The sequence below is a fragment of the Panthera uncia genome, chromosome C2 (genome assembly GCF_023721935.1).
Source record: "Panthera uncia isolate 11264 chromosome C2, Puncia_PCG_1.0, whole genome shotgun sequence".
In the NCBI taxonomy this organism is placed as follows: Eukaryota; Metazoa; Chordata; class Mammalia; order Carnivora; family Felidae; genus Panthera; species Panthera uncia.
This window is the reverse complement of record NC_064810.1, coordinates 40,578,755-40,594,804: the sequence shown is the minus strand read 5'-3', so window position 1 is coordinate 40,594,804 and position 16,050 is coordinate 40,578,755. Positions and strand designations below refer to the sequence as shown.

Sequence of the window (16,050 nt, the reverse complement as noted above, 5' to 3'; positions counted from 1 at the left end):
AGCCTTAGAAATTGAGAAGTATAAATAATTACAATTCATGTCACTGCAGACACAAAGTGTTTGGAAAATGAGGAAATAACAATATTTGAGAGTCCATTTGACCAAAAACAAATGATGAATGGTATTGTAAAAGTAACAATAAATGTAAGAGAAATAATTGTGTTATCTTACAAGTGATAATATGCAAAGAAATGAATATCTTGATAGGTTCAGATATTTCCTAAGTAAATTGCATTCAAAGGTTTTTTATTACTTCAGATCAAGAATTATAAAAGAAAACCAGATTCAAAAATACAGTCCTCAATAAGCATAAAATGGAAATAGAACACGAACAAAGACTTGTTTGGTAAATTCAGAATGCAAAAGGGCCATGTTTAAAACTAGAAGTTTTAAACGCAAATGCAAAATAGCATCATAACCAGAGGAACCTTAAATGCATATTGCTAAGTGAATGACACCAGTCTGAAAAGATAGATAAAATATGATTCCAGCTATATGACTTTCTGGAAAAGGGGATACCACAGAGATAGCAAAAAAAAAAAAAAAACAATGCCCCAAGAGGAGGCAAGGGATGAACAGATGGAGCATGGGATTTTTAGGGCCGTGAAACTGTTCTGTATGATACTGAAATGGTAGACACATACATTACGTATTTGGTAAAACCTAGAGAATTGTAGAATACAAAGCGTACAATCTAATATAAACTATGGTTTTTAGTTAAAATAATGTTTCAATATTGTTTCATCATTTTTAACCAACATACTACAGTAATAGAAGACATTAGTTATAGAGGAAACTGGGAAGGGGGAGAGTATATGTAGACTCTGAACTCTCAGGTGCAACTTTCATGTAAACCTAAAACTTCTCTAAGAAATAAAGTCTATTAATCTTAAATTGATGACAATTATATTGTATGTGGTATAAAATGTATTACTGAATAGAAATTGATGGGGACAATTTTCTTACTTCTTGGAACAGAAGAACATTAGTGGAAAAACTAGTGAAATCTGAATAAAATCTGTAGTTTAGTTAATAGTAATATACCAATGTGAATGACTTCGTTTTAACAAGTATACCATGCTTATATAAGATCTTAGCATTAGGGGAAACTGGTTTGATTATATGGGAACCATCTGTATTCTCTTTGCCACTTTTCTATAAATCCAAAATCATTTCTTCAAAATAAACTTTTTAAAACCAGCATCACACATAATCATGAAATAATCAACAGCCAGAACTAAATGTCCAACTACTATAGACCACATTCATCTTTGGCTCTGAAAGCTGGATGTAAAAGAATGAGACAATCACATGACTATACCAAAAACTCCTTGTGAGCAGAGATGGTTTCTGACTCTCTTTTCACTCTAAAATGTCTAGAGGAAGAGGTGCTTATACATATTCAATGACTGATTCTCAATTACCTAGAATCAAATGACAACAGATCTTCTGAAGCCACTTAGTAGTACAGCTTGTGTTGTATTAATTAAAATGACAGCTTTTTATTTAACTTTGTCTTCCTCATAGAGAGGCTACAGTACATATTTCAAAACAAAGACGAAAAGCAAACTAGAAAAAGCAAAGAGGATCTGGTCTCATTAAACGCAATGATATTTTTCTCTTCCAAACTATGTAGATATCCTATGGAATTCAGTATTTAAATATTTTGCTAAATATGTTATGGCTCCTTTTGTAAGCCAAGTTTTTTTTTAATTAGTTATATTTTATGAAATACTCTCTAAGTAACATTTAGAATTTTTTTCATATAAAAACATCTACTAATTTGCTCAAAGGTCAAAGAGATTTCCCCATCCTATTCTTAAACATGTTACAGATGGTTAACCATTCAATCAATTAATTATATTTTTGAATATAATCTTTACTTAGCACTGTTAGGTCTATGTCCTTTTTTGAAAAGGCATAAAATGAATCTCTACCAGGTGAAGTTATTGAAAGGTTTGATGGATCTGTGGTTTGAATCACTACACTAAACCCCAACTGATTTACAGTTATGTAAATACAGTTATATAAAATTTAGACATCATTGTCCTTACATTAAAAGAAAATCCTTCTTTGGTACATGTTGGTCATGGTATTTCATGAGAGATGTACATCCTAATCTTCCAAGGTGACAATTCAGACCTATGTATGTTTACTGAGTACGTATTCCAAACACACGTACAATTAACATTAATTTAAATTTTTAATTAAAATGTAATAATCAAAACATTAAAACATCTCTCTATTCAAAAAATTTTTGGATAAAATGAATGAAAATACTCATGAGACTTAAAAAAAAATTAGCCCAAGGTCACAAGAAGTAGTTCATTTGAGGGGCGCCTGGGTGGCTCAGTCGGTTAAGCATCTGACTTTGGCTCAGGTCATGCATGATCTTGTGGTGTGTGGGTTCTAGCCCCGCATCGAGCTCTGTGCTGACAGCTCAGAGCCTGGAGCCTGCTTTGGATTCTGCGTCTCCCTCTCTGACCTTCCCTTGTTCACAATAATCCTCTCTCTTTCTCCCTCTCTCTCTCTCTCTCATGAATAAACATTAAAAAATTTTTTAATTAAAAAAAAAAGAATTAGTTCATTTGCAGGGTGCCTGGGTAGCTCAGTCTGTTAAGTGTCTGACTCTTGGTTTCTGGGCTCAGATCATGATCTCACGGTTGGTATCAAGCCTTGTGCTGCGCTCCATGCTGAGTGCAGAGCCTGCTTGGGATTCTCTTTCTCTTCCTCTCTCTCTGCCCCTTGCCAGCTTACACATGCACATCTCTCTCTCCCTCCTTCCCTCTCTCTCTCTCTCAAAATAAATGAATAAACTTAAAAACAAAGAATTAGTTCATCTGCTTATAAGGGCTTCGAGATATTTCATTTTCTTTTTGTTTATACTCATTTCCTATGAAATGACTGCCTGCTTCTATAACAGGTTAAGGAATTATTCCTCTCCTGTTTAAATATTGCTGTATAACACCTACCTATGTCTCTGTTGAGAATCATACATTCTACAAATATTACATCTAATCAGATGTTAAAGGAATTGTTTTTCAAAGGGAAATTAAATACTAAGAGAAAAGTTAACCCGTGAACATTTCCTAAGGTTGTCAATTGTTTAAAATTCTATTTAAAATTTCATCTTTTATTTTCTAATTATTCTTTATCACATATCATGAGTCTATTTTACAACATTTCTTAAGAAATTAGCTATTTCGTATTATAAATACTACATAATATAAAATTAATATTGGGATAAAATTTTTACTTTTTGTTTCTAAGTACCTTCTACTACCAAAATACCCATAGGGGGATTTGTCAAAAATTTAAAAGTATATTATATTACCTCCTGCAACTGCCCATGGCCATCTATTTGAAAACTTAGTCTTTATAGCTTCTATGTTTCTCTGTAATTCAGGAAATATTGAGGCAGTGATATAGAATTTCAAATGCTGGAATAGCATATAGATACCCTTGGTTATGTAATGATACTACCATAAATACAGACATGTATGTGCGTGCATATACACACATGAAAATAAATATACATGTTTATACCTGTATATATGTGCCAATAACAAGGTATTTAAAAAATTATTCTCAATCTTGATTGATCATTTGGGGCACCTGGGTGGCTCAGTTGGTTAGTGTCAGATTTCAGCTCAGGTCATGATCTCACGGCTGTGGGTTCAAGCCCTGCACTGGGCTCTGTGCTGACAGCTCAGAGCCTGGAGCCTGCTTCAGACTGTGCCCTCTCTCTCTGCCCCTCCCCTGCTTGCGCTCTGTCTTTGTCTCTCAAAAATAAATTTTAAAATGTTAAAAAGAAACTATTTAAAAGAAGAGATCACCTCTCTCCTTTTAAATTCATTTAATTTATATCCTTTAAGTTTCATAAAACCAAACTACTCTAATTTATTTTCAGGGAAATCCTTTAACATTGATCTAGGATACTGATTCTCAAAGTGTGGCCCTTGGACTGGCATCATGAGCAATGCAATCTGTAACTATAGAGGTGGTCCCTGTAGTTGATCCAGAGGCACTTGAAAATCCAAGAAATTTTCATCTAGGGGAAACTAAGATACACATAAGTCATCATTAATCACCCATAATATCAGAAATTATCTTTGAATCCTTCATCTTCTTTCTGCCTATGTCCAGGTGGCATCATTTCTTATAAAACAGACATTGAGCCAGTATCCATCACCTCCTTTCTGTGCCCTGCTAGGTATCTTTCTCAGATGACCCTAGAAACCAACTCTTCTTTGTACCTCTAGTGCACCGAGTAAACTTCCTCATTCTAAGACTGCCTAACAATTTTCTATTAAGAGAATCTAAACCCTTTGGCATGCTATATGAGCTCTTTATAATACAGGTGGAAATTCTAACTTTCTCTTATTTTTCCTTTACACATTATCACCTTACTCTCTCGATAGCTTACTTCCAGATGACATGGGCTGTTTTTTGATCAACATACAATGCTGTTTTATAGTCTGTGCTTCATGTGTGTGTGTTGCCCAGTCACATATACCTGGTAAATTCTTATTGATCTTTAAAGCTTAAAAACGTCTTCAAAATAATTTTCCTTGACTCATGCCAAGCAGAACTGATGACACATATGGTGTGATATTGTACCTACTATGTATCTCATTGATGATTTTCTTTGTCTTGTAATTGCCAGTTCATGGACTGGTGTCTTGCACCAAACTTTAAGCTTCGCCAAGAAATATCTTCCTTACTTCTCTTAAAACAGGCAGTAGAGAGGTGGGGTGATATATGCAGTGTAAGGAGTCTGACCAATTTCCATTTCTGACACAATTACTGGGTGTCTGATCTTGTTTGAGTTATTTAAATTCTTTGGGACTTCTTTATTCTTCTATAAAACGAAAGTAAAATTTCATATGATTGTTGTAACAATTAAATGAGCTGATATATGGAAAGCATGCTAACAGAATATAGAACATTGTAGAAATATTAGCTATTGGTAATGATTTCATCCCCATTCCATATGATAGTGCTTAGCAGACAGTAGCAGATCAAGCAGTTATTAAACAACATGATGAATAAATGTCAATATACTAAAGATTTTACAAACTCCTTTTATACTGTATAAACTATTGAGAATTCAAAAATTCTGGAAACTGAGAACATCCCATATATTTTCCTTTCTGAAACAATGCTACCACCTTTAGTTTTCCCCCCAAAATGTTTACCACTACTGGGATTTTTTTTTAATTGAGGTAATTTATTTCGGAAGAGAAAAAGTAGTTATTTTAGTAGTTTAATAACCAATTTATGGTAAATTTCACTACAAAATATTTCTTGGATTATAAAACTCCTGGGTCAATTTTTATATTTTAGATTCCAAATTTTGTTCAAGAACTAACTTGTTAATCTAATTTTTACTCATCAAACCATTTGGAAAACTACATGAGAGTCCATATATTTTTATAAAAAGTATACAATAAAAAATTGTATACAACTAAATTGTATACAACTAAAAATTACTATTTTAGTAATGCAGAATACAAAAAAAATAAAGTTAACCATTTAGAAACATTTTAAAGCTTGAACATGATTTACTGGCTAGAAGATAACATATCTACCCCTTGTTTTAAAACTAGTCACATTAAGATTATGTACTAATTTTTTTTTAATATCTCAAAACATTCATTGGTTCTTATGAAAACTGAAATTATAGGAGATTTGCTTTGGTTATAAGCTAACAATTAAAAACACCCTTTCAATGCAAGTAAATTCAGATTCATATTTGAATCAAAACTAAAATCAATTTCTAGTTGTCAGAGAATAAGTTAAAAATCCTTAGTCATTCATTGACATCTCAGTCCCTGGATCATATATCCAGCTGTGATTTGGGGAGTGGGGGATATGTATACAGGAACAGAGAGCTAATAATAATCCTATGCAACCCAATTTTCCTCTTGGTCTTATGAAAGATCAGCATTTTTCAGCTGCTGAGAAAAATAGCTCTATGTTGAGTGACGTATCCCAAGATGTGGTGATTATTTAGGGTGCTGTAAGACACTCAGACAAAATAGTTCTGAAATTTTATGGTTTCCAATCTGCTAAGTAGTAAACCATGGAATTCAAAATCTTCATTGGTACTATCCAGAGTAAGACAGAGGAGAATAATGAAAAAAGCATGAATTCAGACCCAGAAAGCAATGAAATGACCTTGGTCAAGTCACTAACACTCCCAGAGGTGGAGCTGCTTGTCAACATTCACTGGAGAATTGTACTAGATGGTTTCTAAAGCCATTACTACCTCTAAAATTGATTAGCAACTTGAATATATTCTACTGCTCCAAATAAGATCAAATTTTGCTACCCTTAATAATAAGTGCAGCAGCCCTATTAATAAACATTTTCACAAAATTCCACAGAGTTCTTTTCTTGTGGCTTATGATGACATTGTTTATTGCTTTTCCAACACTCATGAAGACAGCGAAATTGAAGTCAAAGTGATATCATTAATTCTACATAAAAAATGGCCACCTATCACATGCATCCAACATTAAGGGTACAAATGACAAATGGATCTAGGGAAATTCTGAGCAAGAAGAGTTTAAAAGACTGATTCATACCACTCAGAAGCTTTAATCCCTACTGAAGACTTTGAGTAAATCCATAAAGTTTATGACTACCAGCTTTCTTGGGATTTCATGGCATGGAATAAACATCCAAGTGCAGACTGGGAGTTAAAGTTCTTTAAAACCACCACATTGCATCTCTTCCCTCTTCCTGCACTGGCTGAATCTCTCTAGTTACTGGGTCTATAGTTTTGTGACTTCACATTGAGAAGGGAGGTCACCATTTACATTTTTCTAAAGTTTAACTTATCATTAACCTCAGGTGCCCCCCAAAAACATAGACTGATATCATCACAGGGAAGAGAAATTTAATTACTCTTACCATTAGAGTATCTTATGCTCTCCCTTTTTCTTCCTTTGCTTTGTCTTCCTTAGTTTACTAGATAATTTTCATTTCTACTGAGTCCTCCAAAGGTCTTACAACTCAATTCTCCAAATTTGGCTTCTCTTTGTTTTATGCTTTTATTATAAAAATAATTCACTAATAAAAATTTATTTTTTATAATATCCTTTCTTGGAATGTTAGTAGAATAGTAAAAATTCAACCTTATGCCAAATCACTAAGCTATATAACCAAATACATATAAGCAGATACTAGGTTCCTAATCAACCTACCATGGGAACTTTCACAGTGCTTTCCTGGTTTTTTTTGACTCTTGTATGTTCTTCAATTAAAACATCCCCCATAATCATGTGATTAAAATGTTGCCTTTGAATGTTGTATAATGTCTTTAGTGTGCACATAAAATCCACTATAAGCTGATCCCTGTCACTTTCTAGGAACATCCCATAGTCGTTCCCTAGACAACCTTAAATTCTAGTAACTCTTCAAGGGGATTTTCATATTCCTTATTGCAATTTCCCTATCACTTAATTCATGACTTTTTCTAGTCTTTAGGTTTTAATGTCATCTCTTTTATCATGAGCAATGGATGCCAGATGTATAAACACTATATACATGCAATTCAAAAAATGAATCCCCTGATTATATGAGAGAAATATGATGATTCTAAAATGAATCCTTGTTACAAACTGCAAAGAATAAATTCACCGAGTTGCTGGTAAAATACCTGTATTCTCTTGCTATATGGTTTTTGTCAAATCCTAAATTAAAAACATCCAGAGCTATATTAATCTTGAATCATGAACAGTGCTGTATTAATTAAGAGGCTGGAATGAACTACAGCAAAGCATCAAGCAGCAACTAAATATCTTCATAAGTAATGCTGGCCTCATTATAGCAGATAATGATTTTCTAGTACAGTGATTCCCAAACTTGAGTGGCATCACAATCACACAGAGGGTCTGTGAAAAGCAGATTCCTGGGTCCCAACCCTCAGGATTTCTAATGAAATAGGTCTTGTTCGGTACCAAGGATTTTCCATTTCTAACAACTACTGTATATAAATTTTACACTAAGGATTTCAATCTATATATTTATAATTATTATATTATGTAGTTTTATATATAACATATATATACATACACACACACACACACACACACACACACACACACATACATCTCTCAAACTACATTGTTAACAGATGAATGAAAATAACTTGTAAATGTAGGCTACTCAGAAAACTCAGTACACTAGCCCCCTTGATATTTCTCTTCATACGTTTCATGGAAAGGGAATAAATGATTTAAGCAACCTCTAAGAAACTAGTATGGTTTTTATTCATTAAAATTGGCATTATTAGCAGGAAAAAATGGTAATCAATGGGCTGTTCAGGTTGCAGAAATAATTAAGTGTCTTGTATTGTAAATAGTATAACCTTTAAATGTTCTCAGGTCCAATAGCTATCATTTTCAATACAGGACATATTTAAAAAGTGTTTCATGCTATATTTCTTTCCAGAGCAAACATTTCTTTTTTTTAATCTTTCAAAAATAATTAACTACCAGGCATAATAAACCTAAGTATCAACATCATTAACCCATGGGATTTAAAAAGAAGGATAGAAATAAGTAAGTATAACTTTGGGCAAATTACTAATTTTTATAAATTTCTATCAAAATTCTTGACTTATGCTTAATGGAACAACAGAACTGAAACTCTTCCATTAAGGTACATATGTTGTTTTTATATCTTATATTCAAATGAAAATTTAGAAGCTTGAAAGCAGTGTTTAAGTATACTCTTTAAAATAGTATAGGAACTGGATATTTCTTAGCAATAAAAATACTGATATTCAGTCTGCTGTATACTATTTACATATTTCAGCAAATTTAATATACAATAAGTTGAATGAACATAGAAAAATAACTTGAATGAACATAGAAATACATAATATTAGCAACGGAAAGTGGTTTCTATTTTCTTAAAGCACTGATAAAAATTCCATTAAAACAAATAGAAGGTAACATAATTATTATAAATTGAATGGTGCTAGAATAAATTCTATCTTTGCTGATTTCTAACACTTACCCATATTTTCCCTTCTACTTTGGTGCATTTTGTTTCAAGAAAAGGTTAGGAAAAAAAAAACAAACTGTAAAACTTTGCCATGTTTTTCTAATTTAATCAGACATCCTTCCTCGAAGGGTCAGCACAATAGGTGAGAGTGACATATTTAAAGTATGTAGTATCGTTCATTGTAGGCAACAAAAATTCAAATGACCCAGAATCACATATCACATGTGTCAAAAATTTGATTTTCCTGGATTGACTACTCAGCATATGAAGCAGAATTTAGACTGTGATTCATAAAGGCGGAATCCCAGGTGGTTATTGTTGACACCTAGTTGTCAAAATAGTCTTACTGCATTTTAGATACCATTCACAAAGTGAAAACTAGAAATCCAGTAGGTAAGACTTAGAATCCAGACTTCACACACGGCAATAATTCCACTACGGAAGGCAAATTACACTAAACTGGAAAATAGAAAAGCAATGCATCGTTCAGAGAGTATTTTTATAATTTCCACTCCTCTGTATGATTCATTCAATTCTAAACATGTCTATGTTTAGTTAAATGGAATTCATCTGCAGGATTCTGGATTTTTACCCTTAAACAACAATCAAGATAAATTTCAATATAGAGCTGTCTTTAGCTAGTTTTCTTTTCAGTTAACTTCCAACTCAAAAGCTGACAGTATTTTCTAAATATACTTAACTAAATAGACCTGCTAGTACAAAAACCAGCATAATATTGTATGCAATATAAACATATATATATATATATATATATCTATATATATTTATAGTACATAAGGTGTGTTCATATAGTTATAATTTTACTTACATTTATGCCATTAAAAAGGAAGTGGAAGCATTAATAGATACCATTTAAAATAACCGATTGGAAATAACCTTTTTTTTTCAACAAATACATAATCAGTGTTAACTTAGTTATCCTTCCTTGTTTTGGAAAGCTTTCATTATTCATTTGTTCAGGCAATTTTAATTTATGGACAACTAACCCAGGAACTCAAAATGTGAAGAAAAGGGGAAATTTCATGATGGAAATCAGTTTCACAGAGTTTTCACCTTCCTGGCTGAAACAAGTATCAATGAAATATTTGCATTAATGTAGAATTTCAAGCTGTGGACAAACAACATAGAACAAACCAGATTAACTTAATAGTCTGATATGCTAGTCTGGGGGGTATCTGGCAGGTAGGGGGAGGGGTGTCAGGAGAGTGACATGTAAAACAATCAGAAGTACTCCCTGAAGGAGAAATAATAAAATTTTGAGGAAATTCTAATCACTTAAAAATTGAAAATAATTGGACCCATTCACCCACATTTTGACTCTTTCAATTCAAAATATAGTGTCAAGATTGTATCCAAACTTTAGACTGCACAGCTTCAATGGTATAACAATCATGTAATGTCAAAGGCAATGTTTGGGGCTCTTAACTGAATAGAAATGTCAGGAAATACTATCAATTTTCCTTCTCCCAAATCCAAATCCAAGATATCACATATAGTCTGAGATTTAAGATTAGAAGGTGAAATTATCGAACTTACTTAGGAATAAGAAGTGATACTTGTATAGTTCTTTCACATGCATTATCATATATATTTTTTCATAGGTGGATACACAGAAATACCTTATTTGCTCAAATATCATTTACTCCAAAGTGCTGTGACATAGAAATTATTGTTTTTCCTTTTTTAAGAGTGAGGACAAATGTTAATGGAGGTTAATTGTCCTACATTAGATCACACAGCAATAAATGGCAAGGCCAGATTTCAAATACAAGTGTCTGATTCTAAACAATGTGCTCATTCTATTTGACCACTCTGCATATTTTCTTTGACATCATACTAAAACACTAAAAAAAAGATAACTTGGGGAAGTCCAAATAATAAGATATAATTAACAAAATAACATAATTATAATTATGCATTGCCTAGTCTTCATTTAGAAATTAAGATATTTAAACTTTTATTTATTTACGAGACAGAGAGAGAGAGCAGGCATGCAAGCAGGGGAGAGGGACAAAGCGGGGGAGAGAAAGAATCTCAAGCAGGCTCCACACTCAGCACAGAGCCCAATGTGGAGCTCAATCCTAGGACCCTGGGATCATGACCTGAGCCAAAATCAAGAGTTAGATTCTCATGCAACTGAGCCACCAGGTGCCCCTAGATATTAAGATATTTGATCGGGAAATTAAACATTGTATTCTATCAGAATGTCTTTACTTTGAAAGTATGAGAAGTACTAACAAAAGTGACTTAAACAAGGAAAATTCTTTTACACAAATCAGGGTTGTGTCAGGGCTCCTGGCCAATTTCTCTAGTGTTCACTGGGTTCCACTTTTCTGGTCATAAGGAAAGCACAACTGCTCTACACAGGGACACTGGGCCTTCACAGGGCAAGCCCAGGGGCACAAAGTACTTAGCCTCTCCTCATTTCTTTTTATCAGGAGGATAACTTCCCCAGAAGTCAGTAGAATTCTGATCCAGCCTCATTGGCTTTACTTACTCTTGCCTAAACCAATCACTGACAAAATTACTGTAATTATCATGATTAGCTCTCAGATGTTCTCTCCACAAAGTGGCAGAGAGGCCACTTTCCAAGAACACATCAGAAGGTGAAAACCTAAACAATATGGGTGTTCCATTCTCAAGAAAAAGCCAGGAAACAGATGGCGGGTAGGCAACCAACAGGGTTTCTTTGCCAAAAGAGCATTTTGTTTTTGCTTTGTTGTTGTTGTTTAATTTAAGTCCATTACCATAGGTAAGGCACCAATAAATGTCTAAGGAAATCTTTAAGGAAAAAAAAATTTAAAGAAGTTGAGAAAAGGGGGAAGGTAGAAAATAAAAATTCACATTTGCTAATTTTGAGACTTCTTTCTATCATCGACAAATATACATGGATCACTCATTTCAGACTCTGCTTTTTCTACACTTCCCCTTATTTGAGTCTGTAATTAAGTGAATTGAGGCTCTAAATTCCTTTGTACTACTTAGTAAGCACATCAATACCATCATAATTGTAACTGAAAATTATACAGCTTTAACTCCCTCTGATCCCTCTTCTATAATGATATATATACTAAGTAAAGCTTATATGATAGATTGGCATTATCAATCAATCAAACAATTTAAATAACAGTCATATTTAAGCAAAATACTTTTTCAAAGTTGTAATCCAAAAATATACATGGGTTTTACATGTGTTGATTGTCCTCTAATCAAAGAATATTTTTTTTAAGTATGTTTATTTTTGAGAGACAGACAGAGAGAGAGAGAGAGAGCAATCAGGGGAGGGGCAGAGAGAGAGGAAGAGAATCCCAAGCAGGCTCCAAACCCAGCACAGAGCCTGATGTGGAGATTGATCTCAGGAACCACAAGATCATGACCTGGGCTGATATAAGAGTCAAAGGCTTAATCAACTGAGCCACCCAGGCACCCCTCTAAATCAAAGAATATTTAAACTACTGATTATTTAATAAAATTTCTGAATATAATTATACCCAAGATTCATATATTATAACTCACAGTTTATAAGGAAGAGAAGGTAATTGTTATATCTGCTTTACTAAGGTGAACAAACTTAGTGCCAAAAATAAAACTCTTATTAAAAAATAAATTTTGAGCAATGGGTGTTGTATGTAAGCTATGAATCATGGGAATCTACCCCCAAAACCAAGAGCACACTATACACACTGTATGTTAGCCAATTTGACAATAAATTATATTTTGAAAAATTAAAAAAAATATGTTAATAACACCCTGATAATTTCAGTTTACAAATTTTAAGTATTATTTTCAAGAATTTAATATAGAGAAAACCAAAGTCTCATTAAGTTTTCTCCCAGACACTCATTTAGAGAATTTTTTCTAGGCCTAATGGTATAGTACCATACTTTCTTACCTCTAAGATTTGAAGCACCATTTAAAAATAGATAGAAATACTCCTCCCAAGAAAATTATATAGGTTAATTGTAAGTTTTTATGCATGAATATATCTCTGGGGAAAAGGGAGAACAGAAATAGGAAAGAAGATACATCAATGAATGAGCCACCCTTGGGCCTTTCCCTCAAATATATTAATTTTATATAGCTCTGGTAACATAATCATTTGTTTAAATTTGTACTTCAAAAGATTTTGAATTTAGGTGAGAACAGGGCTGAGATTTAGAGAAGTTGCCAGCAGTGTCCTAGCATCTTTTTGGTGACCACAGCTCCTGATGGAGCACCATTATTCATCTCTTAAGAAAGGGTTTCTCAACAAGGGAACACCAGATAATTCTTTGCTGTGAGAGACCTCCCTGCTCATTTTAGTTTAGAAAGCACCCTTGACCTTCCACACTAGATGCCAGCAGTGTCCTGCCTTCCCAGTTGTGACAACAACATCTCCAGATATTTCCAAATATCTCCATGGGGCAAACTAAACACTGCCTCCTTTCCAACCCACCTCCCCCATCACACTGAAAACCACTGCCCTAAATCAAAAGAGTAGGATTTTCTCGGGTATTTCCAAAAACATGGATGGACCTTGAGAGCATTATGCTAAGTGAAATAAGCCAGACAGAGAAAGACAAATATTGCATGATATCACTATTTTGTGGAATTAAAAAAAAATACACATAGAAACAGAAGAAAAGTGGGTGCCAGGGGCTGGAGGTAGGAGATATAGGGAGAAGCAGGTAAAAGAGCACAAACTTTCACTGTAAGATAAGTTCTGGGGATCTCATGTAAAACATGATGAAAATAGTTGAGAACACTTATTGAATAATTGAAATATACTAAGAGAGTAGAATTTAAGTGTTCTCTCTCTCTCTTACACACACACAAAGCAGGATTTTCAGTGATTCAACATGTTATGATGTTACAAATTTTTTTCTCTGAAGTTTACATTTATATTTTAGCTAACCTACAAACATATGTACTGCTTTTATTAGGGTTAATCAATCAAAACAATAACAAGTTCAATTTTTTTCCAGTTATTACATGTCACTTTATATGGAAAATCTGGAGCAAAGATATCACAATACTTTTAACTATCTACTTTCCTTTAAAAACAAATACAGAATTAATATATTTTTGTCATATTGATAATGGCAATGATTAGGCAATAAAAATAATTAATTCAGTCTAAAAGCACAACCAATTGTAAAAGCAAGGATGTTAACTCCCAAAATTTAATTTACTATGCAGCACTTTTACTCAAGAAATTCATCAGTTTCCCAGAAAGAAATGAATATTAACCTAACATTTTCCAAATTAGTGCTACTTCTTTTCTTATGGACATTATGGTTAACATAATACAGGGATACAGTTTAAAGGAAAAACACACTACACAGCACCACGTCACATCTCTCCCTCTTTTTATTTTTTTTTTTGCTTTGGGGTCTTGGGGTATTATAAATACCATGACCTGTTGCAGAGATATTTTTTTTCCCTCCCTGCAAGTTTTAATGATAAATGTGGAAAGCTTGGCCAGCTGTTTTAGGCTAGTCAGTGCATCAGAAAAGGGGAAGGCAAGGCTTTAAGAAGATGCACCAGGAAAACAAAGAGGAGAAAGGCCCAGCTCCTGAGGATGCCTCTCTGAGGCAATTGTAAGCCAAAGGAGAAACTGATAAAACCATAAATGTTTGTAGACAAAAATGAGGTAGGAAATTGGGCAAGAGGTGGGAAAGGCCAAAAGGTCTGTTATCCTAAGTAGTGATTTATTTTCTTTTTTCTTTTCTTTTCTTTTCTTTTTTCTTTTTTCTTTTCTTTTCCTTTTTCTTTTTTTTCTTTTTTTTTAAGTTTATTTAACCTTAAAAAACCATGAGATCATGACCTGAGCCAAAATCAAGACTCAGTCGCTTAACCGGCTGAACCACCCAAGCGCCCCTCAAGTAGTACTTCTTAAATTCATTGTGCTCAACAACTACCTGGGGACCACATTAAGATGCAGACTCTGATTCAGAAAGTCTGGAGCAGGACCTGAGGGTCTGCATATCTAAGAATCTCTGGGGGATTGATATTGCTGGGTGGTGCATGTCCCACACCTTATGTAGTAGAGTTCTAGAACATTCCTCCCCACCCCCAACATATCTCTGGAAGTAGAAGTGCCAATTTTGTTTCATCGCAAAATCTGTAAGATTCACAAGGTAAAATGAATTCATAGTATTCTCCCTAAATTCTTAATATATAGAAATATGTTTTCTTTATACCTTCTTTAAAGGAAAACATGAGATTGTTGCTTTGAAATATGAGTTAATTTCTTATTGACTTTTTTAAAGCATATATAAGTAGCTATTAGTAAAATGTCACTGTGGTTTTTGCTTTTCATATATCCTTGGGTAGCATGTTTTTGGGGTAGATGCTCTGATGAAGTAATGAAAAAGTCAAATTTATAAAATCAGAATTAAAATTAGGCTTGATTTTAGGATGATTAATTTTAAATGAGTTTTCCGGCTCAATCCAGAATTTTGATTCACTCTTCAGAACTACCCAGGATGTTCTTTTATCCTAATCATTTGATTCCGTTTACACCTATGGGAAAACCAAATCCTGGCTTACTTCATACTCTCCCCTCCAAAGCAACTAACCAAGTCCTGATTATGTGATAGGTTTTGGCATTGTGTCAATGTCAAGGTGTACCAGGAAGAGAAGCAGATTCAAAGATGACAGATAGATGAAGTATCCCTGATGTAAAACATCCGCTGGTGAAGAAGAAGCTGGTAGTACCGTAAAAATCAGTATGTTTAGGCACAAAAATCTAAAGACTGAATACCGATACAAAGTGGAAGTAATTATAATCTCTTTGAAAAGAGGATGAGAGTAGGAGAAGAAATACACAAATTTGTTCCTCTCACAAGTATTTCAAAATAGCATTTTGCATTTTCCACAGTCTATACTTGGAAACAAGGTATATTTAGGTACTTATTACACAATTTTCTAAGAACAAGAATTTTCTAAATGTGTGTGATCTTTTTTTCTGAAAAACAAAAAGAAAGAAAAGAAAAGAAAAGAAAAGAAAAGAAAAGAAAAGAAAAGAAA

General features: G+C 33.4%; 1 protein-coding gene across 1 annotated transcript in view; it reads right to left on the bottom strand.

Annotated features, from left to right (window-relative positions):
* Positions 1 to 16,050, bottom strand: part of EPHA3 (EPH receptor A3) — a 353,619-nt gene that overhangs the window by 317,559 nt on the left and 20,010 nt on the right. The gene's annotated exons all lie outside the window — the stretch shown is intronic.